This window comes from Phoca vitulina, unplaced genomic scaffold (genome assembly GCF_004348235.1).
Source record: "Phoca vitulina isolate PV1807 unplaced genomic scaffold, GSC_HSeal_1.0 scaffold4, whole genome shotgun sequence".
NCBI classification, from domain to species: domain Eukaryota; kingdom Metazoa; phylum Chordata; class Mammalia; order Carnivora; family Phocidae; genus Phoca; species Phoca vitulina.
Window position 1 is genome coordinate 40,224,033 of NW_022589707.1, and position 26,315 is coordinate 40,250,347.

The 26,315-nt window shown below is 42.7% G+C and overlaps 1 protein-coding gene across 3 annotated transcripts in view; it reads right to left on the reverse strand.

The window, feature by feature from the left end:
* Positions 1-26,315, reverse strand: part of CREB5 (cAMP responsive element binding protein 5) — a 458,616-nt gene that overhangs the window by 330,842 nt on the left and 101,459 nt on the right. Inside the window, exon 1 of one of the 3 annotated variants that reach the window (XM_032401876.1) lies at positions 20,702-20,898. The exons of the other annotated variants lie outside the window; for them this stretch is intronic. The gene's annotated coding sequence lies outside the window, so the exon portion shown is untranslated. Of the gene's footprint in view, positions 1-20,701; positions 20,899-26,315 lie in introns of those variants that run through there. 3 annotated transcript variants of the gene reach the window in all.

Consider the following 26,315-nt stretch of genomic DNA (forward strand, 5'->3'; position numbering starts at 1 on the left):
TGTCCTAGGAGTGAGAGGTAGAGAGACCACAAGAAAAAATAAAGAGCCCTACCTTGGGATTAATTCTTTCAGTCACCACTTTAGTTGCAGCCTGAGGTCACATTGCCTGGTTTCAAACCATGGCTCTGTGACCCTAGAGAAGTAATTTAACTTCTCTGCGCATGTTTCCTCACCTAAAATGGAGATATTACCTACTTTATAGGCTTGTTTTAAAGATTTACATATAGATATAACATAAATATATAATAGTTTATTATCCTATATGGAATACAGAATGTAGAATAATTTCTGGTATGTACTGAATATACATTATTAACTGTAATCATAATAATAATTACATTTTTTCTATTAGAAGGGACTCTCATTTGTCTTTCTTTTTTTTATTTTTTAGTTTTTATTTATTTATTTTGACTTGTCTTTCAAACAAGACATTGAGGCCTTTTCAGTGCCATATAGCCAAATTTAGGACAATCTCAACTACTTTATTTTTTTGCTTTGACTACTAAATACCATACTTTGGATTTAGTGGTTAAAAGAACATTTTCACTGGGGTGGAAAAAGTGCATCAAATGTAATTTTTATCTCTCAGTAGGTGAGATTTGTTTTGGTCGGGTTCGGTTTTTACAGAACTGAGTAATCATTTTAAATGTAAAGACTCAGTTTATCCATTGAAAGTTGGTCAAGAAAACTATGGCAATTGACAAATCATGTTTTATCTCAAGCTGTGATTTTATATATAAAGGATATATGCTAAAACATTAACAGATCAACAGTGGTTGCAGCTGGCAATGAGGTTATGCATTTTTTGTATTTTCTTAAAAGATTTATTTATTTATTTTAGAGAGAGAGCATGAGCGCGGGGGGGGGGGGGGCAGAGGGAGAGAGAGAATCCTAAGCAGACTCTGCACTAAGCACAGAGCCCAACACAGGGCTCCATCTCACCACCCTGAGATCATGACCTGAGCAGAAATCAAGAGTCGGCCACTTAACCAACTGAGCCACCCAGGTGCCCCCATGTGTTGTATTTCTATATATATTTTCTATCATGAACATTGGTTATGTACAAAATAAATCAAAAACTCAGTGTAAGGGGTACCTGGGTGGCTCAGTCGGTTAAGCATCTGCTTTTGCCTCAAGTCAGGCTCCCTGCTCAGCAGGGAGTCTGCTTCTCCCTCTGCTCCTCCCCCTGCTCGTGTTCCTTCTCCCTCTCTCAAATAAATAAAATCCTTAAAAAACAAAAACAAAAAGTCAATGTAAGATAATATATCTGGAAGCCTGTGATGATGGCAAAGATACTGTAAGAGTCCACGAGCCTGCCTTGCCCTTTGCAGCTACCTGTTCCATCGTGGGCAAATTTCTATGCCTCTCTGGATTTTAGTTTTCTCATTTGTGAAATGGACAAAGGGGTCCTTTTTACTCAGGGTTGTGGTAAAGACTGAATGAGGCATATAGTGAAGATTCAGTAAATCACAACTCATTGCATGATGTAGTCTTTAAGAGTATCTGGGTTCAGATCTTGGTTCTTTCATTAATTAGCTGTATGGCCTTGGGTAAGTCACTTAACCTCTCCATGCCTCAGTTTCCTCACATCGTACAATAATGGCACTTAACTCATAGGGTGTAAGAGTCTGTGAGGATTAAAGGAGTTAACATATGCAAACAATTGAGAACAGTGCCTGGCACGTGGTAAGTGCTATGTAACTGCCAGTTCTTATTACTATTATGAAATCTGAATCTAAAACTTCTGAAAAGCATATGGTTACACAATCATGTAAATATGGTTTATTTTATGGTGACAAAAATAACAAGCAAGAATAGCATGGCATTTTAGTATCATTCATTGGCAGAGACACTAATTTTTATTCATGTATAAACTTGTTATGTTTATGTGTCAAAAAAAATCAAGGTCCTAATTTTTTATTTGTTTCCATATATTTATACACAAGCTATAATTTCAGGACTACTCAGCACACTCTTAATTGCCTGAGCTAATTTCTCCAATGAGCATTTTCTTTGCCATCATTCTGTCTTTATATTGCTCCTCCAGTGTAGAAAAGGATTCAGTAAGTCTGCATGCATACTTGTTAGAGTGTATAATCACACAGTGTGGCAAGCATACAAGGGGGGGCTCATGTCGTCCTCTGATTTATCAAACACGATTTTTATTGGAAGCCTATCTTGCCTGAAACCACGCTAAGTACTGGAGAGACCTAGATGAAAAAAAGCAGTCCCCAAGCAATAACCTAGTGGTCAAAGTTCAGAGTAACACAGCACTGAGTCTGATCCTCTCCCTGTCCTTCTACTCTTTACCACTAATAGCTCTATGTCCTTGGACACATTGGTAATTTCTCTGAACTTCAGCTCCTTCACCTGGAAAATAAGGAATAAATAATAATAACTACCTTATATGTTTGTTGTGAAGATTAAATGAGAACTGCCTATAAATCATTTAGCCCCTGGTAAGTTCTCAACAAAGTTAACTATTGCTGTATGGTCTCAAAGGAGACAGACACAAGCTGATAACTACATGTCTATGTAAAAGTGAGATCAAGTTTCAAGGTCTGAGAGCACAGAACAGGCAGCGATTCAATCTACCTGTAGGAGTCAGAGTTTAGGAAAATAGAATTAAGCTAGTATTCTTAGCACCTTCTGTTCCCCACTCTGGTGTCTGTCCAACCCACTGCCCATGATCCTCGGTTGAGCGGACGTGCTCCTGTCTCAGGCTCCTGACTCCATGTCTCTAGACCCAGACCTGATCACAGCTTCGAATCTTCATTGAATGAGATGGTCATGGTTATCTTGTCTGACCATACATCTGATGTTTGAGTCTATTCAACAACACCCCAAAGACCTCATCATCCAGATATGGCTGGAGGACCTGCAGTAATGGTGAACTTGCCCTCTGAGGGACTGGGCACCACCTTTAAGATGCCTGGCAGCATTAGCAGACAGGCACTGGCCCACACCTCTGGAGCAGAAATGAGCCCAGAAATGGGCTTCCAATCCCAGAAATGAGCCCAGCACCTCAAGCCTCTCATTTGCCTGCCATCGCAGATTGGGAGCCTCATTTCTATTTTGCAAGTAAGCTCTCCTGATCAGCAACTCATGACTTCTGTTCAGGGCACTGGGCGCTGCCTCCCACTCTGCTCCCAGGCTCTGGATCTGGATCTACTCTCTGCCACAGCTTCTTGAATTCTGACCCTTGAATTAAACTGCCCCTCGTGCAAGTACCCAATGACCTTCTAAGGCCACTGGCCCATCTTCATTTGCCTTCATTGCTTAAAAACTTCCTCTTCACAGGGAGCTAATCCGTCTGCCTGTAACTTGTAGCCACTGGGTTCACTCCCATCCCAGGGGCCATCCGGACAAAGTGGCAGAGTTTCACGTTTCTGCAGGCAACCCAAAACTGCTCACCACGCCCCAGTCCTCTTGAACAGACCAAGCATCTCCAGGTCATTTCTGCTGCTTCTCTTGGGATGCTCTCTTTCCTAGGGTGCCAACTTGATATGGGCATCAGGCTGACAATGACTTTTCCCTGCCACCCATCCTAGGGGACGCATGCATTTGCACAACAGCTTCAACAGAGTAGCCCCAAGAAGAAAGCCATGTGGAGAAACTCTGACAGATGGGCAGGCTGATGTGAGCTGCAGTGACTTCTGCACACCTCGTATCACCCCCACAAGAGCAACTCGTCGTCATGTCTACAGAAGGAAAGTAAAGAATTGCAAGCATCACCAGGAGCAGTAACTCCTCCATTTTCATAAATCCTCAGTGGGATCTTGTGAACAGGTGCTGTCTCCTGACATGGGTACTGCTAGAGTTGTGCCCAAGAATGCACGGCGAACAGTAAACACAACTTCTCAGAACCAAATCCAGGACATATTATATCTTTTTCCTTTCTAGATGAGCAAAAGGACAGGGAAAAAAGTGAAAGGGTGAAATCAAAAGTTGTGTTTATTGTAGTGTAGTGCCCTTGTCCTGTGGTTCCAAGGACTAGAGTTAGTCTGTATAATGCCACAGCCTGTCCTAATGACCCTCCCTCACCGAGAGGACAATTCTGCTGGGTGGTCTTCCTCTACCCCTCCAAATCTATTCTCTGCTCCCCTGTATATTCTAGGAGGCTTCCTCCAGATTCCCTTGACTGGAGGGTGGAAGAGGGGAGAAGTCAGGTGTCCACTGCCTGTACCACCTCTCTGTTGGGGTTTGGGTGGCAATGGCTATGTGTCTCCACATAGGGCGGGCAGCCCCCCTCCCATATTAAGTCCTCTCCAGTGGGTTCTTCCCCTTGGCCCCCTGGGAATGGTCCCCTGCTATGGCTACACCCTAGTTGGCCTGCCCACAGCTCTGAAGTAGCTCCTTCATTACATTTTCTTTCCTTATCCCTTGGAGGGTGCCATCTGCACGGACCCAGGCTGATACAGCAGTCTCAGTTTGAGAAAACCTTTCATTATGTTCATATGCCTAGATTTTCAAGGCTTTGACCTAGGACCTCAGAATTCTCTAGGGGAGTCAATGGGTCAGAGAGATGTCATTCGGAATCTGGATGTTCCTGGACAAAGAAAAGTCAGACCATTCAGGACATATTTGGAATGAGGTGGAAGGACTTGTTTGCAAATGTTTCCTAATTAAGAGATGTTGAGATGTTGGCCTTATGATATGGGAAAGTTTAACCCAGAAGAAGCCAGGGAAGGCAACAGAGATTTACTGCTGTTTATTTAGTCCTCATCACAACCCTATCGAAAAGGTATTTTATAACCCCTAGTCTATAGATAAGAAAACCTGAGGTAAACAACTTTCCCAAGGACCCAGCTAGAAAAAGGGGAGCCAGGAACCAAACACACATCTGCCAGCCCCAATGCCTGCAGTCTTCCGCAGCCTGACCGCTTTTCTCTTTCTGATTGAAAGGGTCCCAAAATAATCAGTGAAAATTCCCTAACAGTCCACGATAGATCTGACTTCATCTTGAGAAACATGATCATTCTCAATTTTCATGAGGTACCAAGATAAAAACTTCATGTGTTTCTTTTTTTTTCTTCAGTTATCTATTTAAGATAAAACTGATCAGGGAATCACTAGGTGGAATTTATTAGGAAGACCACAAAAGAAACATAAGAACGTATTTATTTTACTAACACTTTTTATAAATGAAGGTGCTATTACGCCCTTCAGGTCTGTTTTTATTTCATTTCTTCAACTTGCCCAAGTCTGGTTTCTCGGTTGTCCTTATTTTGCCTGTTTCTGCCCCAGCGAGGTGCTGCGCATTCTGTGAAATCATTGCCTTTATAGCTGTGCTTGCTCCATTGCAGGGGGAAGAGAAATACAGTCTCTCTGCTTCCTTTTTAAAACCTGACAGTCACACTTTCTCCACTTCAAAGCCACACCATATGACCTCAGCAGGCTGACATAAATGGACACTCATGCAAGAGATTATTCATTCAGTGGCTTTTTCCAAGTGAGGAAAAAAAGAGCTGTTTCTTAACCTTTGTAGAGTTTAACAGTTTACAAAGCCATTTTCCATACATTAATTTAATTTTGGTTATTAGAATGATTTATGAGATGGAGGTATTTTTTTTTCTCATTTCTGCAGATGACGAATCTGAGATTTAGAGAGGGAAAGTAATATGCCTGAGGTCACACCACTTGTGAAAAGCAGAGCTAGGACTTGAATTCAGGCCCCCTTCCCCTAAACACTAGGATATTCTTAGAACACAGCAGAGTGACCAATCTGCCAGTGCTTTGGGATGTTTCTACACCTGGGGGAATTAATCTAAGTGCCAGTGAGTTCTAAAAATACACTGATGACACAATACTCAAGTGTTGCTCTAGAAGGCCCTAGGCCCTGGGTGTTTCCAAAGATGGGGAGCAAGTTGTCCCCTCACCGTGGAGCCTGAAGAAACTGCATCAAGTACCTTTCCAGAACCTTCTGCCCTGGATCAAGCTGCAAAACCCTCTGTGCAATATCCCCAGTCCAATTAAAGAATTAAAGAATACCTAAAAATATGGAAAGACATCCCAAGTTCATGAATTGCAAGGATTAATGTTATTAAAAGACTACACTACCCGAGTTGATCTTTAGATTCAATACAATCCCAACCATAATCCCGGATGCCTTTTTTGCAGAAACTGACAAGCTGATCCTAAAATTCATATGGATGCAAGGCATCCAGAATAGCCAAAACAATCTTTTAGAAAAAGAACAGAGTTGGAAGAATCACATGTCCTGCTTTCAAAACTTACCACAGGCAGTAGTAATTAAGACACATAGATCAATGTAATAAGAGTCAGAAATAAACCCTTACATCTATGGTCAATTGATTTTCAAGAAAAATTCCAGAACTTTCCAATGGACAAAAAAATAGTCTTTTCAACAAAGAGTGCTGGGACAACTGGACATCCACATGCAAAAGACAGAAGTTGAACCTCTACCTCACACCATATATAAAAATTAACTCAAAATGGATCATAGAACTAAATATAAGAGTTAAAACAAAAAGTTAAGACTTGGAAGAAAACATAGGTATAAATCTTTGTGACACTGGATTTGGCAACAGATTTTTAGATATGAAACCAAAAGTAGAGCAACAAAAGAGAAATAAATTGGACTTATCAAAATTTAAAACTTCTGTCCTTCTAGGGACACCATCAAGAAAGTGAAAAGACGACACAATGGGAGAAAACATTTGCAAATCATATCTTCGACAAAAATCTAGTATCCAGAATAAAGAACACTTACAACTCAACAATGAAAAAGATGTAACCTGATCAGAAAGACAACAAATGATCTGAATATACATTTCTCTAAAGAAGATATCCAGATGGCCAAAAAACACATGAAAAGATGTTCAATATTATTTGTTACTAGGGATATCTGAATCAAAAGCACAGTGAGATATCACATCACACCAACTAGAATGGCTAAAATCAAAAAGACACACAAGTGTTGGTAAGGTAGAGAAATTACAGCCTCTCATACATTGCTGGTGGGAATTTAAAATGAAGCAGCCACTCTCAATAACAGTTTGGAAGTTCCTCAAACTGTTAAACATGGAGTTACCAAATGATCCAGCAATTCCATTCCTAGGTCTACACCCAAGAGAAACGAAAATATGAGTCCACACAAAAACTTGTACACCCATACATGAATGTTCACAGCAGCATTATTCATAGTTGCCAAAAAGTGGAAACAATCCAAATGTCTACCAACTGATTAATAGATAAGCCACATGTGGTATATCCTTATGTTGAAATATTATCTGGCAATGAAAAAGAATGAAATACTGATACATGCTATACAATGTGGTTGAACCTTAAAAACATTATACTAAGTAAGAGAATGCAGACCCAAAAGCCCATGTATCATATGATTCCATTTACATGAAATATGCAGAATAGGCAAATCCATGGAGACAGAAAGTAGAGAATCATGGTGGCCAGGGGCTGGGGCAAAGGAAGAATGTAGTGACGGCTAACGGATATGGGGTCTCTTCTGGAGGTGATGAAAATGTTTTAAAACTAGATAGTGGTAATGGTTACACAATTCTGTGAATATACTAAAAAAAATTCTGAATGGTACACTTTAAAAATTGTACACTAAATGTATGTGAATTATATCACAATAAAGTTATTATATATTTTTAAAGTCTACAAGTGGGTTCACTACATTTTACCCCAGTTTTTCAGCTTGAAAAATGGCAATGGATTAACTGGTTAAGCTTTCTAAGATCTGTGCCTTCTAAAGCAAAATTAGGACACATTCTAACACGAGAGGTTTCTGCCTTTATATTTATTTAAATGAAAAGGTCTACATATTCAAGCACAGTGAGTTGTTTTACAAATCTGTTGGGAATACGTCACAATGATACAAAATTGGAGCTGTCACAGAAAATCCTAGAGGTAGGGGCTCATATAGGTCAACCATCAGTCCACATGAAATATACATTTTCACCACTCAAAAAACACACTAATTTCTAGACTGTAGCCATGATGAGTTAATGGAAAACTGTGACTACCAAAAGGAGTTTATGCAGGAAAATAAATATCACTATTTTCTACACTAAGCTCAGAGTATGCACATTTAACAGGCACCAAGTCTCGAGCAAATACCCACCCAAAACACACAGTAACCAGAACATCTTGTTTTGTTGACTGGTGTCTAATATAATAGGTGCTCCATAAGCAATGGCTGAATGAATACGTGGCTTTTTCCCTCATCAAACGCTAAGTCTTCCTTCTCAGTTTTGTCTTTCCTTTGTACTTCTTTTCCTGTGATTACACCTCGGCTAACACCGAGTACTTTTATAGGACCTGCATCTCCCTGATACTCCTCCCTCCACTCCTTTCATGCTTTCTCCTTTCTCTGACACTCTCCTCCCTCTCCAGCTCTCTCTTTCTCTCCTCTCCCCAACCCCATCTGATTCATGGTCAAATCCTCTCAATTCCACTTCTCTTAAATCTATCCATTTTTCTCCACTCCCACTGCCACCATCTCAGACAAAACCATCATCGGCTTAACTGTTTTTTTTGGAACAGCTCACAGTAGGAATAGCTGACCTTTATGAGGTGCCTACTGTGCCAAACAGCTCTCATTTCATCCCCAGGGTAACTCTACTGGGTAAGTCTTATCGCTAGTCTCCATTTTAAAATCAAGACTCACACAGTCTAAGTCGCCTGTCCACCCCCAAACTGATCACTGAGTCTGTCAGACTCCATGGCCTTCAATCCCGCCCATCTCACCATCCTGCCCCAGCCCTGCTGCATGCCCAACATGGCTGCCAGAGCCATGCTTCTAATACTCAAAGCTGAAAGCAGCATTCCCCTGCATACAACTCTTCATTGCGCTCTAGGGTAAAGTATGAGCCCTTTAATAAGGTTCTACCTGATGCTGTTCTTCCTTAACCCTCCCATCTTGTTTATTACCAATTCCTATGAGTCCTTTGGAAATCACCGTAGCTGTCACCACCTCCATGGTAGACACTCCACCTGAAAGAAGGAGTTAAGAAATCCTCTCATGGGTTCCCTAACCTCTTACCCTTACCCCCGTGAAAACCCTTAGAAGGCAGAACATCGAATAGTCAGAGTTAAAACCACAGGCTCCCAGTGCTGGTCTTCAATTCCAGTTCTGCCACTTACCAGCAAGGTGACTTTGTGCAATATTCTTAACCTCTTTGTGCCTCAGTTTCCTCATCTGTAAATTAGAGGTAATAACAGCACAAGCATGCACCTTACTGAGTTGTTATAAAGTTTACATGTGAAGCAATTAGACATGGTAAGCACACATGTTAATAAGGAAAACTTTCCTTATTACCCTCTCTTACCTTTTTTTTTTGTTTCTGTCTCTATGATTCCTGCAAACTTTCATTTTCTATGAATAAATTTCATATTAGTGTGATTTCCTTACATTTGTAAAATGTTTAACCCGTTTCAAAATTCTTCGTCCTCAAAGCAATTCCTTGAAATAGGCAGGACAGATCATTCTACAGAGAGTTTAGATGTCTTTATAGGTCACAAGAATGTGGTGGGACCATTGTAATTAGCAGGTAGTGAGGGTTCGTCAGTGCAATAGCAGTAGAAGACACAGTATCAGCGACAGAGACTACAGCTATAGAAAAATCATTATCTTCAAAGTGCTATTTGAGCCACTTAATTTGCTTCTCTGAGCCTCATCTTCCTTACCTATGAAATGGGGATAATGACACATACTTTACAAGACTGCAATGAGGTTTAAACAAAATAACATACATAAAGTATCTGTTCAGTGCCAAGAAGCTAGTGAACACCCAGTAAATATTAGTTCATGACAACAGGACATGGTCACTGAGCTGGTCACAGGGGAGGCCAAACACAAACCCAAGTTGGACTATATACTTCCCACCATGACAGCCCGGCCTCCCACCTGAACATAGCCCAGCCCTGTTTTCAGTAGAACACATCAGTCATCTCATCCATAAATGTGTACCCTGCCTGCCCTCCTCTTTGCCTGGAAAGAGAAGGGGTGTATGGAGGGACAGGAGCATAAAAGAGGGGATTTAATACAACCCATGATGATAAGATTTCAGAACCTAAAATTGCCCATGGGCCTTGCCTTTATTGGCGACCTAATGAGAAACACCAGTGCTACGTGACTCTGACCCAACAACGCATCTCACTTCTTGAGGGTCCTGGCAAGAGGAAAACAAAGGCCCCTTTTCCTCATTCTTACTTTCAGTGCTTTCTCCCTCTTCTGAACAGATGAAAGTATCATCAAGATACAAGCTCAGATTCTGACTGATGAGACAGGAAAACTGGAAGCCTGGACAAGGGATGAGAAGGGTGGGATTTGCAGAGGCGGCTGAATGCCAGCTCCAAAGACGGACTCCCTCTCTAGAAATGTGACCACAGCAAGACACCCATGCTCATTTTTCCAGAACGCCAATAAAGCCCAATTCCACTGAGGTGTTCACGTGGGGCAGTCAGCAAGGGAGTGGAGGCTCGAATGAGCACAGCCCATCTTGGCAGGGAGGGTGACAGGGTGTGGGTGTCCTGTCATCAGATCTGCATGACATCGACCCAACCCATTACCTCAGCAAGAATCGCATCACTCAGGGAGCATAAGGACCAGGCCCACCGGGGTCATCAAATCCCACAGCAAGGCATTAAAAGCCTCTTGCCTCTCTCCTTCGCGGTTCCTGTAGGCCTTTCTATGGGAATTGCTATTCCCACGGCCACTAGGTCTCAGGCACCACCTAAGTATTTAATGTATGTTAACTCACTGAATTCCCACAACATCCCTTCCAGGAATGCAACAGCATCCATATTTTACTGGTGACTGAGTTGAGCTCAGAGAGGTGAAGTCATTGTCCATGATCACACAGTTAGTCCTTACAAAGTTGAGATTCAAACCCAGGTCACCCTGAGACCACAGCCCATGTGTTTTTTTCCACCAAGCTACCCAGCCTCCAGAATAAATTCAGGACCCCTCTCTTAATACTACCCTTTCCTGTCTGCCTAGGTTCGGAATTATACAATCACAACAGGAGTGAAAGGCTTTTTTTTATAATGTTCCTGTACATTTGAATCCAGCTTTACATTACTTTTCATTGCTTTTTTTTTTTTTTAATTTTCAAAACCACCCATGCCACCCACATTGCAATGCTCACTTAGTGAATACTATATGATCAGGCATCTTGCTAGATGCTAGAGGATACAAAATAAATAAGACACAGTCTCAGGCCTTCCCCCAGGACCCAAAGCTAAGCCTGATCTGATGCAAGGGTTCTTTAAGGAGCTATCCCCTGCACTAAGCATGGCTCATTCATCTCACTGCTAATGTGTCCTAATCTTCCACCCCAGTTTAAATACCTGGGCTTCTACGTGTCCAGAAAGCAAGACTTCCAACTCTAGACTTCTCTAGGTCTTGTCTCCCTGTTCTAGTGGCCCTGATTAGTAACACCACTTCCTCTTAAGGCGAGGGTCCTGCTGTGCTCTCCCATGCCTCCTTTCCAGGCCTGGAGTCCTGTCCAATGGCACAAAATCTGATGCAATAGCCACCATCCATTCCGTAGTCTTAGTCTGCCTGTTTGTTGGGAAACCCTGCCCCCCGCAGGTTGGGTCCCCATTGCAAATCTCTCATGAGGACAGCGATCATGCTGTCCACAGGTGCCAGGCTTCCCATTCACTCCATCGGGCTGGCCAGAGATTCTGTTCTGAGGCAGGGGGCAACCGCAGTTCTAAGCCCACATGCCACCAATCCCACCTTTGTAGGTGACTAGGTTGTACCCCACTGAGTCCCAGGGCAAGAAGAAATGGTCCCTTTGTTTCTCTGGCTGAAAGCCAGTCTTCTACAAACAAGTTTTTCTGCATGTATCTAACAGACCCAGACATATCCACATAAAATCCAGTCCCTAGCATGATCTATTACAGGAATTTTTTTCATTCATTTTGTTTACTTTTTGTGTAGCACCTTCTCAAATTTAAAAACAAATTCTGGGGGGTCACAAGACAGATAGAAACTACTTTCAGGTCAACTACTCCCCAATTCCACAAAGGTGTATGGACTGCCTGCCAACTGCAGGACACAGAGGAGGACCCTGTCCCTTGCACGCTGAGCAATCTGCTAGTCAGCACATATAGATTTACATTCCTAAGATTAGTAGAACAGTCCAAAATCTAGCGCTCATAAACTTTAGAAAGCTTTACTCAGCAGCGATTGTTCTGACTGTAGCCAAACAAGAAGAGAGCGTGTTCCAGGCACAGTTCTGTAAAGAGAGGCTGAGAATAAAATAGGTGAGTTTTGACCATGTGGAAGACAGCAGATGCAACACCCATATTTTAAAAAGACCTGCTAACCTGCCTTTCTGCTAAAGGGACATGATCTTTAGAGTTTTCTCCCTTTCCCTAAGAACCCCACAAAGACTTTGCAACTAGACCATCATCTAGGGCTCTCTGCTGGGGAGAATTATTGTGTTAGCAAAAAGGTCTTTAAAAGCAGCCTCTTGGCTCAGGGAGTAGTGCCCCCATTAGCAGGCAGTCCATCACAGTGAAGCTCCCTCAGCCAAGGACCATTGTCACATGGCTGTCAGTGACCAATCCATAACCATAAGTGAGAGCATTAAAACAGCACAGGAGAGATTTGTTTTCCGAGAGCGAAGGAAACAAACTAGGAGACAATTCTCCAAAGACTGAACATTCACAACCAGCAAATGCCTGCTGGAAATTTATATGCTGTGGGTGTAAAAGCAGTGAAATTCAATAATCTCAAAGCCACAGATTTGTAACTTGCACTTATGTAAATATTTATGGATTCTTTGGAAAAAAATCAATCCTCTCAGCCTTTCTCTTTAGTACATGCTTCAGAGGGAACTTTTTTCCCCCCAAGATGGGGATGTAAACTCTAGCTATTGCTGAAGAACATTAAGTCAGCAGACTGCCCAAGAACTACCTGAATTCCACTTATGATTTGACTCTACAGATTATATCCCATTCTCCTCCCTAACACCAGTGAGAGTGCAGAGGAAATGGGGTCCCCTCTGTGGCCTGGCCTCGCTGAGACTGGGAAGGTTCAGAGTTGACCAAGTCAGTAACACCCCTTACCGAGGGATCAGCCACCCCTCCACTGTTACTGAGAAATAAAATGCACACAGTTCTCCACTGGTATCTGACACAAGCCTGGAGCCTCCTGGCCAGAGCTATTACAACAGCCTGTTCACCATCTTCCTGACTGCTGACCTCCTGAGGGCGATCATCCTAGAACCCTGGCTTTACTGTGTTTTGCCCCCTCCTCAATGCCCACCTGAAGCATCAAAGCCCCAAAGCTAGTCTGAGCTTTTTAGCAGGACAGTTAAAGCACTCTGCTGTCCAGCCCCGACCTTTATCCCCTGAAGGCTCATAGCTGCATAAATCCTACATCTCGGCAATCCTGAATCTCTTGCCACACACTTTTAGCAATTAATTTACAAATAGCACTTTTCTCATGCTTGTAAACGACACCATTTCTCACTTCTACATTGATTACAATCCTGTCCTACCTTCAAGGCTTGGTTCAAATGTTACCATAAGAAAACCTCTACTCCCGGCACCCCACCATGTCCACTCGCAAATAATGAAATGCTCCATCTGCCCGCCTGATTCCCCCACCAGATAGGAAGCACTTTCATCCTTGTCTGTCTCTGTGGCTCCATGGAGTTTAGCCCACCTAATAGGCACTTCCAAATACATCTGAGGATTGACATATGCCTCCTAGTAAGTGAACAATTTTAATGTCTCAACACACATAACTGATGACTTGAAGTTTACCTCCCACATGCTTCCTCTATCAAATGCTATGCTTAAAGCTGCTGTTCATTATCTGATTAAAAGAACTAAAGCTGGGGGGCACCTGGGTGGCTCAGTTGGTTGGGCATCTGGCTCTTGGTTTTGGCTCAGGTCATGATCTTGGGGTCCTGGGATCAAGTCCCGCATCAGGCTCCACACTCAGCGGGGAGTCTGCTTGCAGATTCCCTCCCTCTTCCTCTGCCCCTCCCCCTGCTCATGCACACACTCTCTCTCACTCTCTCTAAAATAAATAATCTTTAAAAAAATAAAAGAACTAAAGGTGGTAGAAGTACTATCTAAATGCATGTTAGTGGGGTGGTCAGGTGCCCCACACAACTACAGGGGACCCCCATTTGAGGACTGGTGAGGTGGAGTGTTGAAGCTACTATAAGGGCATCTCTTCAGCACCCATGAAGAAAGGGGTGTGGAAGTGGGGACCGGTATGCTCGGTCCTCCATGGCCGACCCACCCTATGTCCAAACACATTTCACTATAATAGGCCAGATCTTCCCAAGTGATGAAGATACTGTTGAGGTGGCATTCCAGCTCTTTCAAACTATAAAACAGCATTGGCATATTGGCATCTCAGTCCTCTAGAAAGGAACTTTATGTGCTTAACAGCATACCTCAGGAATAATATTCACTCCAGTGGGACTGGGGGCCCGGAGACACCAACACTGACAAGTGAGTGTCATAGTAATAAGAGGAGGGTGGAGCCCCAGGTAGACTGGTCACGACGCATGACCAATCATGACACAGACTGGCCCATCTGATTAGGCTCAGGTGGAGGTGTGGTAGCCATAGATGTCGTGAGGTGGCATCGGGGGGCAACGCAGCCAACACAGATGAGGAGGGAGAATGGCAGAGAGCAGTTGTGGGAGAAGCCTGAGAAATGCTAATAATGACAAAGCAGTGGGGACCCCAGTGCTGGTGCCTTTCATCACAAGTGTCAGGAGCCTACCTTCAGGCTGATCTAATGCCCCAGAAGCAGTGGTGGGCCACTTCAGCTACAACCACAGGGGGAGAGCGTGTGGGACAGGAACACGTTAGGAGAGAGATGATCTGGAAGCTTCTACACAAACAGGAACTGGAGGAGAGTCTCAGCCACTAGCCTGACCCATATCCTCTCCCAGCAAGAAGGATTACAAACCCCACTAACCCCAGCAAGGTGAAGAAGGCAGCATCTTCATTTACAGAGATTTTTCTTTTGTTTTACTCCGACTGCACTGGAGAAAACCTGCACCTCTAGCGGTTTCATGGGTGATGACATAGTAAATGGCAACAGACATTGCTAGAGTGGTGGCTCATAGCAGGATAGGCCCTACTCCGAGAGTGTTTTGAAAATTGCTGGGTGCTTCATTTTGTTTTTTACCATGATTGGAAGAAAACTGAGGGCATTTACTGGGTGGGGTTCAGGGATGTCAACTGTCCTATAATAGACAAGACACTCCTCGCCCTGCACCCGCACACCCAACTCTCAAATGCCATTCATGTAGGAAAAAAGACACTTAAAATTATATGAGAAACTAACTCAATTTTATATGTACAAATGAAATGCATTTTTGCATGATTTTATTTTTTAATTTTTTTAAGATTTTATTTATTTGGGAGAGAGAGAGAGACAAATAGAGAGCAACCACAAGCAGGGGGAGCGGCAGGCAGAGGGAGACGCATGCTCCCTGTTGAGCAGGGAGCCCGATGCCGGACTTGATTCCAGAACCCTGGGATCATGACCTGAGCCGAAGGCAGACGCTTAACCAACTGAGCCACCCAGGTGTCCCTTGCATGATTTTAATATACGCTGAAATTTTTAGAAATGCAACCTGGAAAGAGAAGATTGTATTTGTTTTCATCTGGAATTTTACCGTAAGTTGTTCACCACCGGGGAACATCAGAATTGTCAACACAAGGCAATACATTTGTCACATTCCCCTAATTCATGGGGAAATCCAACACCAAGGTGCAAGGACTTGACCCTTCATTAATTAAGTCTTCCAGAGTAGTAGCAACTACCATGTGCATACTGAAATGCTGTGCTGCTTTCTCCATTTGCTCCAGCCCTCCATGATCCATTCTCTGCCTTTCACTGTTCTGTTTTCTGCATCAGGAGGCTGAGCTCTATGGACTGCATCCCCCAGGCTCCCTTGCCCTCTGGCTTCCAGCATTCAGCCAATGAGAGGCGGTGGCAGGAGATCAGAGGGTGAGAGGAGAGAGTATACATTCCCCACTCCCCTCCCTCCTAACCTGAAGGTCCGGATGTTGTTTCCTCCCATCTTCCAGCTCCAACTCACAGGATTTCTGCAGGCTTAGGGGTGACAACGGTTTCTAGCTGTCCCTAGTCTCTGGTCCCTCACTCTCTTTGGCTGGTTCCCACAACCCTGCCCTCACTTTCATTCAAGTCTTTTCAGTTAAACTCTTTACTGTGGCATCTCCTTCCTGTTAGGAGTCTGAATGCTATAAATACATATTATTTTATTAAAATTACATTTATTTCATGTCTTTATTATATATTATATCTAGGGCATTTTTTAAATCATGTGTCTAGGGTTTTTTAAATTTTAAATTTTTTTTTTTCAAGAGAGAGTGGGGACAGGGGGCATGGAGGGGCAGAGGGAAAGGGAGAAAGGGAATCTTAAGCAGGCTCCACACCCACCATGAATGTGGGGCTGGATCTCACAACCCTGAGGTCATAACCTGAGCCAAAATCAAGAATGGGATGCTTAACCAACTGAGCCACCCAGGCCCCCTTAAGGTAGGTTTTTTATTTATAAGATTCACTGTAAGATTGCAACAATTTATTTAATATTTTTCTAAAGAGAAAATGTAGCAATGACATGTAGCAATGACACTAATATATAACTTGGAATTGCTGTAAATGTATGTATTTACATACGTGTATACCTCAAAATACATGTTCTGTTTGGGAAACCCTATGGAGGTTAGTCAAGAATGTCAACTCAGGGATCCTCCCAAAACCATCAGCTCTTTTTTAAGTAAGGCAACTGAATAGTATATAAACTCAATCCTTATTTACATTCAAGTTCTCAGGATCCAGGACGGAAAGACCAAGTTAGCAACACTCTCTAGAGAGTGGTACCCGAATAGGGATGCTCCTGTAGGAATGTCATACTTCTGTGCACACACAACCTTGACCTCCCTTGGCCCCCCTCAGGGTACAGCCACAGTACATGCATGCACACACACACCATGCAACCTCTGGGTAAATTCAATCCCACTATTTTTAAGCTGCAGCCCCACAACCAGCTTCACCTAATACTAATTTTTCACACACACACACACATACACACATACACACACACACACACACACACACACATATTTTGGCAAAAGAACAGAATGGCATCCCAGGAAAGTGGCTGGAATCCAGGTCAATTGTAAAAGACCAGAACAGCCTGGGTCCTACTTGTTTATGCCCAAACCATAGAAAGGCTTACAGAAAGCCTAATATAGCTGGTATAACTTTAAGTCTGAGGAATGTTAGATGCCAGCCACAATACAGACTAGTTACTTTCCAATAAATATATATTTAATAAATGCACAAATTAAGGAGAAGTTCCCCCAGGAGAGAGATTCCTAGTCAAGGGCCCTCCCAACTGTATTTTCTTCCCTCTATTCCCTTTGTACACCACACACCCATGCCACAGATCCTTATAAAGTTCTCCAGATCACAGCTAGTACTAGTACTTGTGAAGCATAATAGGAGTATCAACTACTGTTTTTGTCCAAATCATCTTGATTGGAGGCACAAAGAAAAATATTGGTTCTCCCTTACAGACCTGGCCTTCCCTCTAGACCTACAAATGGTGGATACTCACCATACAGCAGGGGCTCCCCCAGTCCCAGGTTTATAATACCTTAGGGATCTGCATCTGCCTCATCATCCATGACTCCAAATACCCCACCATATCCAACAGAAAATTACTGTTTCAAAAGGACTGATTAATTGCAGAGAATAGATGTTCTAACCCATTTTCAACACTTTGCTAAGGCTTGAGACAAAGTGAGAGTGCCAGTTTTCATCTCCTGCTCCCCATGTTTCTCTCCCCTCACCCAAGGTCCACAGACAGACAGGGGGAAGGGCAAGGAAAGCTATGATGAGGTGGAGCATCTGGCTAAGCAGATTCCACTCCCGAGGCAATCCATTATCTGGGGGAAATTATGGTTTAACATCAACCATTTGAGTTGTTGCAAATACCCTTTTCTAATCGATGTTAGGCATTTCCTAATTGCGTATTTTCTTCAGCATGAGAAACCGTAAGTTTGGTAAATTATCTACTTTAATATCTCACGTAATATACAATTCGAGCATCAGAACAGCAGTTTAGAACAGCAAGCATCACACTTTTGAACTAGGATAATTTTTGAGATTTTCCAGGCTCTTCCTTAAGTAGCTGTTTCTGGTGACGTATTATATAAAGCCCTCAGATACCCACTAATTGATTTAAAACCCAGTTAGGCACATTACAAATACCCTTGGGCTTTTTATTATCTTGGTCTAACAGAAAGCATCAGAATCATTATTATCAATCGCAACAGGATCCATCAAACAAACAGCGTGTATTATACTGGCATCCTCCTTTGGGAAGAGAAGACCAAAAATAAATAAATAGACAAACAAAATTAAGTTCATCAGCAATATCAACTGATTCTCCAAAATAACAGCTTCTTTTATTATTGTGGGGCACATATGATTTCATTCCCATGGTCCAAAGGAAGACCAAAGATGCACTCTCATCACTGGCTGAGCTTACCTCATGCACTAGATCTTTCAATTCTGACAGTTCCAAAGTCTAAGAAAACTCAGCAGTATTTCGCTCTATTTTACTGTGAAGTGTTAGAAGGAGATAGGAGAAAGCAGTGGGGTGGGGGGGAACAGAGGAAAGGTTGACAGGGACTTTCTTAGGAGAAACTGACAGAGTTACTAGCCTTAGTCGAACAATTTTAAGCAACTGATGAAACATTAAAAAAATGCAATCATGACCTTGATGTTAGGAATATTCCTGTGAGACAGGCCCTTGAGTAATGACATTAACTTCCCTCGAGAAGGAACCTTATAATGTGACCAAGCAATAAACAAAAACTGCAGTCATTATATAAATATATGTTATTCATTGGTTTTCAACTTTTACCATTAAACAAAAACACAGAAGACAGAGCAGTGGTTGCAAGACAGAACGAAAAGGTAAATCACGTGAACAATGTGAAAGTAACTATGGCACTGAAAAGGTGGAATGTGGAAAGGAGTAGGATAAGAAAGGGGTCCACACTCAAGAGCTTCAACTTAAGAAATTGACTGAGGGGCACCTGAGTGGCTCAGTCAGTTAAGAGTCCAACTCCTGATTTTAGCTCAGGTCATGGTCTCAGGGTCATGGAATTGAGCCCCAGGTCAGGCTCCATGCTCAGTGCAGAGTCTGCTTCTCCCTCTCCCTCTGCTCCTCCTCCTCCCTACCCCGCCCCCCAACCTGTTCATACTCTCTCTCTCTCTCTCTCAAATAAATAAATAAATAAAATCTTTAACAAAAACAAAATTGATTGAAAGTTGATGGGACACAAAGTGAACATGCAAGTTACAGGGTTTTTTTTTTCCAAGTTTTCATTTAAATTCCAGTTAGTTAACATACAGTGTGATATTAGTTTCAGGTGTAGGAAGCAGTGACTCATCACTTACATACAACACCCAGTGCTCATCACAACGCAAGTTATAACTTAAAGGCAGGGGCAACCAACAAAAGGAGTAAATGTAATAATGGAACATTGAGAGAAGACAGGGGATAGAGAAGAATCAGGGCAACTGAGCTAAAGCCCCATTTTCAAAGCAGAGACTCAACAGATGTTGCAAAAAGATGATAAAGAAAGAAACATGGATATAATCGTATTATTTAGAGTCTGGCAGTCACTTCCAAAAAAAAACAAAAAACAAAAACAAAACCAGTTAGAAAAGATTACCTCTGGTGAATGGCCAGAAATAATCATTTTTAACTTAAGTTCTTCTACTTTGCTACCAAATACACATATTACAAGGAAGAGGAGAAGGAGGGAAGAAGAAGAAGCTCAGCCAAGACGGAGAGCAGGAAAATGCCATTTTAAAGAAAATAAGAGGGGTTGGGGAATGGTTAAGAATTGGTTAAGAAGCCAGAGTTTCATGTCTGCCTCAGCCAATGACAGGTATGTGATCGGAGGATAGCAGAAAGAAGCCCAAAGAAGGGATCACAAGGCCTGTGTCCCAGCCATGGCTCTGCTCCTAGCAGTGTGACCAGAAGCATGTTATTTAACCCCTCTGGGCCTCAGTTTCCACATTTGTAAAATGAAAAGGTTAGCCTAGATCATATCTAATGCCACAGGGTCCCAGGGCCCATGTTCCTGGGCTCCCAGTCAAATCCTGAAAACAGAACCAAGTAATTTTGAAAGTAATACTTCACAGGTTGTTAGCTGGGTTTTTGTTTTTGTGTTCAGGATTTGAATGCAAATCCAATGATAAACCCTACTGGTTCATCAATCCCCCGGGCCCCCTCTGGCTCAATCAACCCTCCCAGAAACGAAAAGATTCAGGCCTCTCATGTTGTCGAAGTCATAACTGGCAACCAGTCAAGCCATCCAAAGAATTTACAAGGTGAAGGGCCCGCTTCAATATCTGAAAAGTCCTCCAGAAGACACATGAAGGAGGTGGCAAAATCCCACAGCTAACCCCACCAGGATCCATATCGTTAACAAAGGTTCGCAGGCCCAGATGGGAAGTGTAGTCTGGAGAATGAAGTGCCTGGGGGCCAGGGAGCTTGTCAGAGCCAAACGAATTCTGAGGTATCCAACAATAAATTAAGCAGATCTGAAAAACAGTTGGAAGCAATAAAAATGAAACCACACATACACCGCCCCCCCAAAAAAGTTCACTCACTGAAGTGGCTTCTTGCTGCTTCTTGTCTCTTTCTTTAGTAGATTCCAATCTTTATAAATATCTTCTCCAAGTCAAAGGAAGGAGCCAATGGGAAGAAGAGAAGGCCTGGGGTGTACCTGAGGTCGGCTAGGAATGTGAGCTAGTTGTGTAATCAGAAGCCACCTTTTGGAAATGCCAGAGAAAATAAAAGACCCTTGAGTCATCAACTTCTTTATCTTGCTCTCCCAGCTGTGACATCCCCCTCCTGCAAACACACACAAACATACACCTCCCACTCCCCACCCCCAGCAGGAACATGTGTGGGGTCCATGTTCCAGGGACATGCTGAGTGAACATTCCAGGGCACTGCTTTCTCTCCACCATAAACATGGTGAAGGATCACTGAGATTGGGTTCAACTGAAGCAAATGGCTACATTGAGGCGATGAATGCCCTAAGGCACTCAGTTGGTTGGTCCACATTTCTCCCTTTGTAGGTTTATAGCAATGAAAAGAACAAACACATATGACAGGACCATTCAGAGTTGAACTCCCTCTGGAAGAACATTATCTTCCTTTCTTAGGATCAGTCCCAATGGAACATGCCATCATAACTTGTCATATGTGAATGGGAAGATTTGTCAAAGAAGGGTTATAGAAAGAGGAACTAGCATTTGTTGAGCATTTACTGTGTACTGTATTTCAAAAAACAGATACGTGCCAGGCACCGAGCTTATACGTACAGAGATAACCACTGCTGACATTCAAGGAGCGCTTTCCAAGCCCCGGGCTACATGTATTTCCTTATTTGCTTCTCAGAAGAACTCCATGAGGTAGGTAGTGTTGTGATCTCCACTCCCCAGCTGAAAGGTTAGTCACTTGCCCAAGGTCACAGAGCTGGCAAGGAACAGAATCAAGATGCAAGCCCAGCCAGTCAGACTCTCCTGTGTGGCCCATGTGGGAACAAGAAGCGGCCTTGCCTTTGAGGTGCTCAGGAGAGGAACTATTACAGCTCACGCTATCTGGCACATGGCAGGCACTCCATGAACGATTTTGTTGAACTCCAGCAGCACCCTTATGAAGCGGGGAAAACGATGGCTATTTTATCAAGAATTGCGCTCAGAGATGCCACCCAGCTGTTAAGAGGCAGAGCAAAAACCAAGACCCAAAACTGTCTGGTTCTTTCATGCTCTCAGCTCTCAGAGAGAGGCGCGATGAAGACTTTACACCCTAGCATACAAGGAACATTTGGTTCGTATTTTCACTGGTGTCATATTTTGGAAGCTGCCGGCAGCCACATCATCCTGCCAAGTCAGCCCCAAATGCTCCAGTGTGTGTACAGCTTCCTTGGGCTGGGGGGAGGGGAACCCAAAACAAACAGATCAACCAAAAACAACAACAAGGAAACTGTGGGCAGAAACCGTCAGAAGGGACAAAGTAGGAGGGGAAGATGGTCTGTACTGAAGGTTCCTTTGGAGCCACACGTGTTTGTGGGCATCTTTCATCGTTCCCTCAAGGAAAGGCGCCCAGGCTGCTCTAAGGGCTCCAATCAGGGGAAAGCAGCAGAACCAAGGAATTATGAAAGTAACGCTTAGCATGTTCTTGGTGAGTTTTTGTTCGGTCTTGTTTGTTGAGGTGGTTTTGCCGCTGCCATGTGGAAGCCCCGGATATCAGGGCAAAGCAGCAACCATTCCCTCACCCTAGAAGTACACTGGGAGAATACCAGCTTCTGAAGCCTACTTTCATTCTTAAATAAAACCCTTTACCCAAAGATTCTTATTTTCTTCTTCTACTTGACTTCGCTGTTAAGGTCCACAAAGTAATTTCCTCTTTCTGCAGCCTAGTCTAGAATTAGATTGAGCCTGTCTGAAGAGAGAATTATTTTGCAAGATAAATGGCTCTAGAATCATCTGTTGTGAAAGAGGCCTGGCTCCATCACAGAGAGTTTATGTATCACCTTTTCTTCTTGTTTAACATTTAAGATTCAGGGAAAAAAAAAAAAAAAACCTTGATAGTGATAGCCTCACAGGGAAGAATCATGTCCCCACTCTACTGTGGGTTTGGGGTGGCAGAGTTCTCTCAAAAATTCTTTCTCTCAAATTCTTCACTAATTAGATTTTCTCTGGCATCAAAGGGAGTTGAAATAAGCTCAGGAAACAGGGCCAACTGCTTCAGGGGCTGAGGAGTAGGCCAACAGGAGAGAATTTCTCACCGTGCTATGTTAATCCATGAACAAGGTGGCAGGGCTAAATGAGCTGAAGTCAGGCTTCTTTCCTTCTTCTTCTTCTTTTTTTTTTAAGGTACAGCTTCTCCTCTGACAGAGATGTCAGTGGAAGAATGTTTCCCCTGAAGATACTTGGTTGAAAGGGACAATGGTTAACCAGCTAAGGTTCACTGTTTCCTCACCACAGTTCAAAGCTAGCTACCAACCCTCTTCATTCCATGTCCACCTTTATTATTTTCCTCAGAAAACTGGCACACTCGTTCCCTCAGGGGCCCCTGCTGAGAGAGAAGAGAACCTGCAGCCTGGGAGGCCTTTCTCTAGGGTGGAGAAGACCTCTTTGTTTTGAAAAGATACTTCTAGTCATATTGTTGCCAAGACTTTTTCTTCTCCCCAGATTCCAACTTCTTAATCACTGAATATTTCCTGATACAGAGATTCAGGCACATGTCAAGAAGAATCTCATAAGCTAGCATAGGCACTACAAAAACCTTCCACAAGTCATTTAATGGTATCGTTAAACATAAAAGAATGCTGACTGACTGGTGGAGGGGGAAACCAGGAAAAAGAACCTTCTGGATTTTGTACAGAAACCAAACTATTTCCGAGTTTCAAAACTGAATTTTCCAGAACAAAATTATTCACACTGAATCTAACTTCCAATGACCCAGCACCATTGTCTTCTGTGTGCTGCTAAATATGATCTCAAAATGCCATTCTGACTTTTTTGGGGATCTACCAATACCATTCCCACATTGCACGCAACCCTGCTGCCTTTGGGTATCTAGGGCTGGGTCAAAGCTGCAGAGGGAGAACCTGATGGCTGGAGAAGCAGTTGTCCCAAAGGGTCATTATCATCTTAAGTTCATTTCTGTCTTATAACATTGGTCATTAGGTGGGGAAGCAAGATGGACCGTGGCTGAGGAGGTGAGGGTAGAAGAGGCGAAGGGTCCAAGTTAACAGCTTGGAGCCTGTGTTGACTCGCCTCTCCTCGTCCTCTTACCTATGTGACCTTAACATACACACATGCTCAATAAACATTTCTGGAGTGAATGAACGACTTAACTTCTCTAAGCCCAGATTCCTTGTCCATAAAACAGAAATAATAACTGTTGGGAGAGAATTCTCCATGGATCTCTTGCTATTATATACGTCTGAGAAGCAGAAACCTTCATTCCAGAATCTTTCAAACATGTTTGTACAGCAAACAGTCTCAGAAGACAGACTTAGTGTGTCCCTCTGAGGCAGAAGGCAGGTTTGCTTACTGTCCAGTATATTAAAATAATCTCTCCCGAAGGGGCAAAGGTCAGGCAAGGCTGCTTACCACAACAGAGATTGGGATTTCTAAACTCATAGTGCCTCAGCCGTCACACAAACCCATGGCATGCTCAGCATCCACCTGGGCCAGACTCCACGTCACCTCTGCAGGACCTGGGGCCAGGTAAACTGATGGGAAGATGAACCCACCGCTGCTTGCCTGCCTTAAGTAATAAAGAACTTTGTTTGTGTCCCAGAAATCTCGTATCTTCTACCAGCCTCCAGGAAACTCCAGGCTAATTGATCAGTTTTCGTGTCGAGTAAAACCCCAGGTCTTCATAGTTCTTGACAACAGCAATCTCTACCTCACAGAGTTGTATACCTTAAATGAGATAAGCTCTGCAGGGTCTGGTCCAAAGTAAATATTCAATTAAAATTAGCTTCTATTACTAACCTATGTAATGAATGATCTTTATGTGTGTGTGTGTGTGTGTGTGTGTGTGTGTGTGTGTATTCAAACAGCATATCATCATACATGCACTCACTCTAATTATTCAATAAGAGAATATAATCTGAAGTATGAGTAAGTGGTCATAACAATATGAGGAGACTTGGTTATGATTCAAGATAAACTTTGATACTGGGTCCCAACAGTACAGTGATTAATATGGCTTCAACCACATACTATGCAACTTCGTGGTTAAAATCCATAAAGAGCTGGATTCATATTCTCGTTCTTCCACTCACAAACTATAAGACCTTGGGTAAATTATGCAGAGGAGTTTTATCTTCCCAAATGTAGAAATTAAAAGTACCTACCCTTCACCAGGTACTACGAGGACTAAACAAGATAGCGGCTTGTAAAATGTTTAACACAGTGCTTGGCACATAACAAACATCCACCTGTTATTTTATTCAAAGAACACCGACATCAAGACATGAGATGTGATTCTATTTGTAGAACTATTTATATTTTCCAAAGTACTTTTATGTTAGCTCTCTTAACCCTCTCCGTAATTCTGGGAGGTAGGCAAGACAAGTATGAGCCCAGTTTTACAGATGAGAAAACTGAAGCTAAGGGAGGTTAAGTGGCTTTCCCGAGATCAAAGATCTAGCAAATAGCAGACATTTTATTTTTTAGTTTCTTTCCATGTGCACAGCCACTAGAGATTATCAAAAGGTAAAGATCTCTCTGTGCTTTTGAGTAACGGAGCTCACATATTACCAGGAGCTGGCGAATGCATTTGGCTCAGCATAACAGCCTTACGGGCTTGAAGCTCTCAACCAAATGCAAACTTTTGGTGTGTTTGCACTTAGGTTTTGCCAAGAGTAGATGGCTTTCTATTTTTAAAAAGGAAGGGGAAAAGAACATTGGAAGGTATTTAAACCAAGCTCTAAAGTCTTCTTGGACACCAAATGACTCTTAGAAAACAACATTTTGATGAGTTAAGTATAAATGAATCAAAGACATATGGACTAAATTTCCCTTGAAATACACAAGGGTCTAAAAATTAAGGGGAAAAAATGCATTGATAAAATACATTTGGGATTTTATTGAAACCAAAACATTTACAAAACCATTACACATCCAGATTCACCCAACCTTGGTATGTTCTCTTCTGAAGGCCATGGCCAGCCTCCTCAGACCTTCCCAATAGGCTGCCAAACATATCCTTTATGCCAAAAAAAATCACTGGGCTCCAAGCCACCCCACAGCAAGGTTTGGATCCTGTCTTATGTGTGGTTGATGGACCACCTTCAGCCCAAAAGGTACTAACTCCAATTCTCAGTATTTTGAAGAATCAGCCTCAATCAAATGGTTCAATACACCCCATCATATTGAAGGCCTAATAACCAATTTTTGCCTAAATGGTTTTATAAGTGGCTATTAAATTAAGCCTCCAACTTGCAATCCCAAAGCTAGTAAACCATCAGATTACTTCCCAGGCTTGTAAAATTAGCTAAAGATGAATTTAGAAGCCCAGACAGGGGCTGGCATAGAACAGGACTACAATATGTCATGAAACTGTGGGCCCCACTGCAGCAGCTTCCTGCAAACTGGAATAATAAGCATGTGATATTAACTGAAGCCCTTAATTTAAGGAAACAGAATCAACCAACTAGTAATTAACAAATTATTCTTAAACAGACTTCACTTA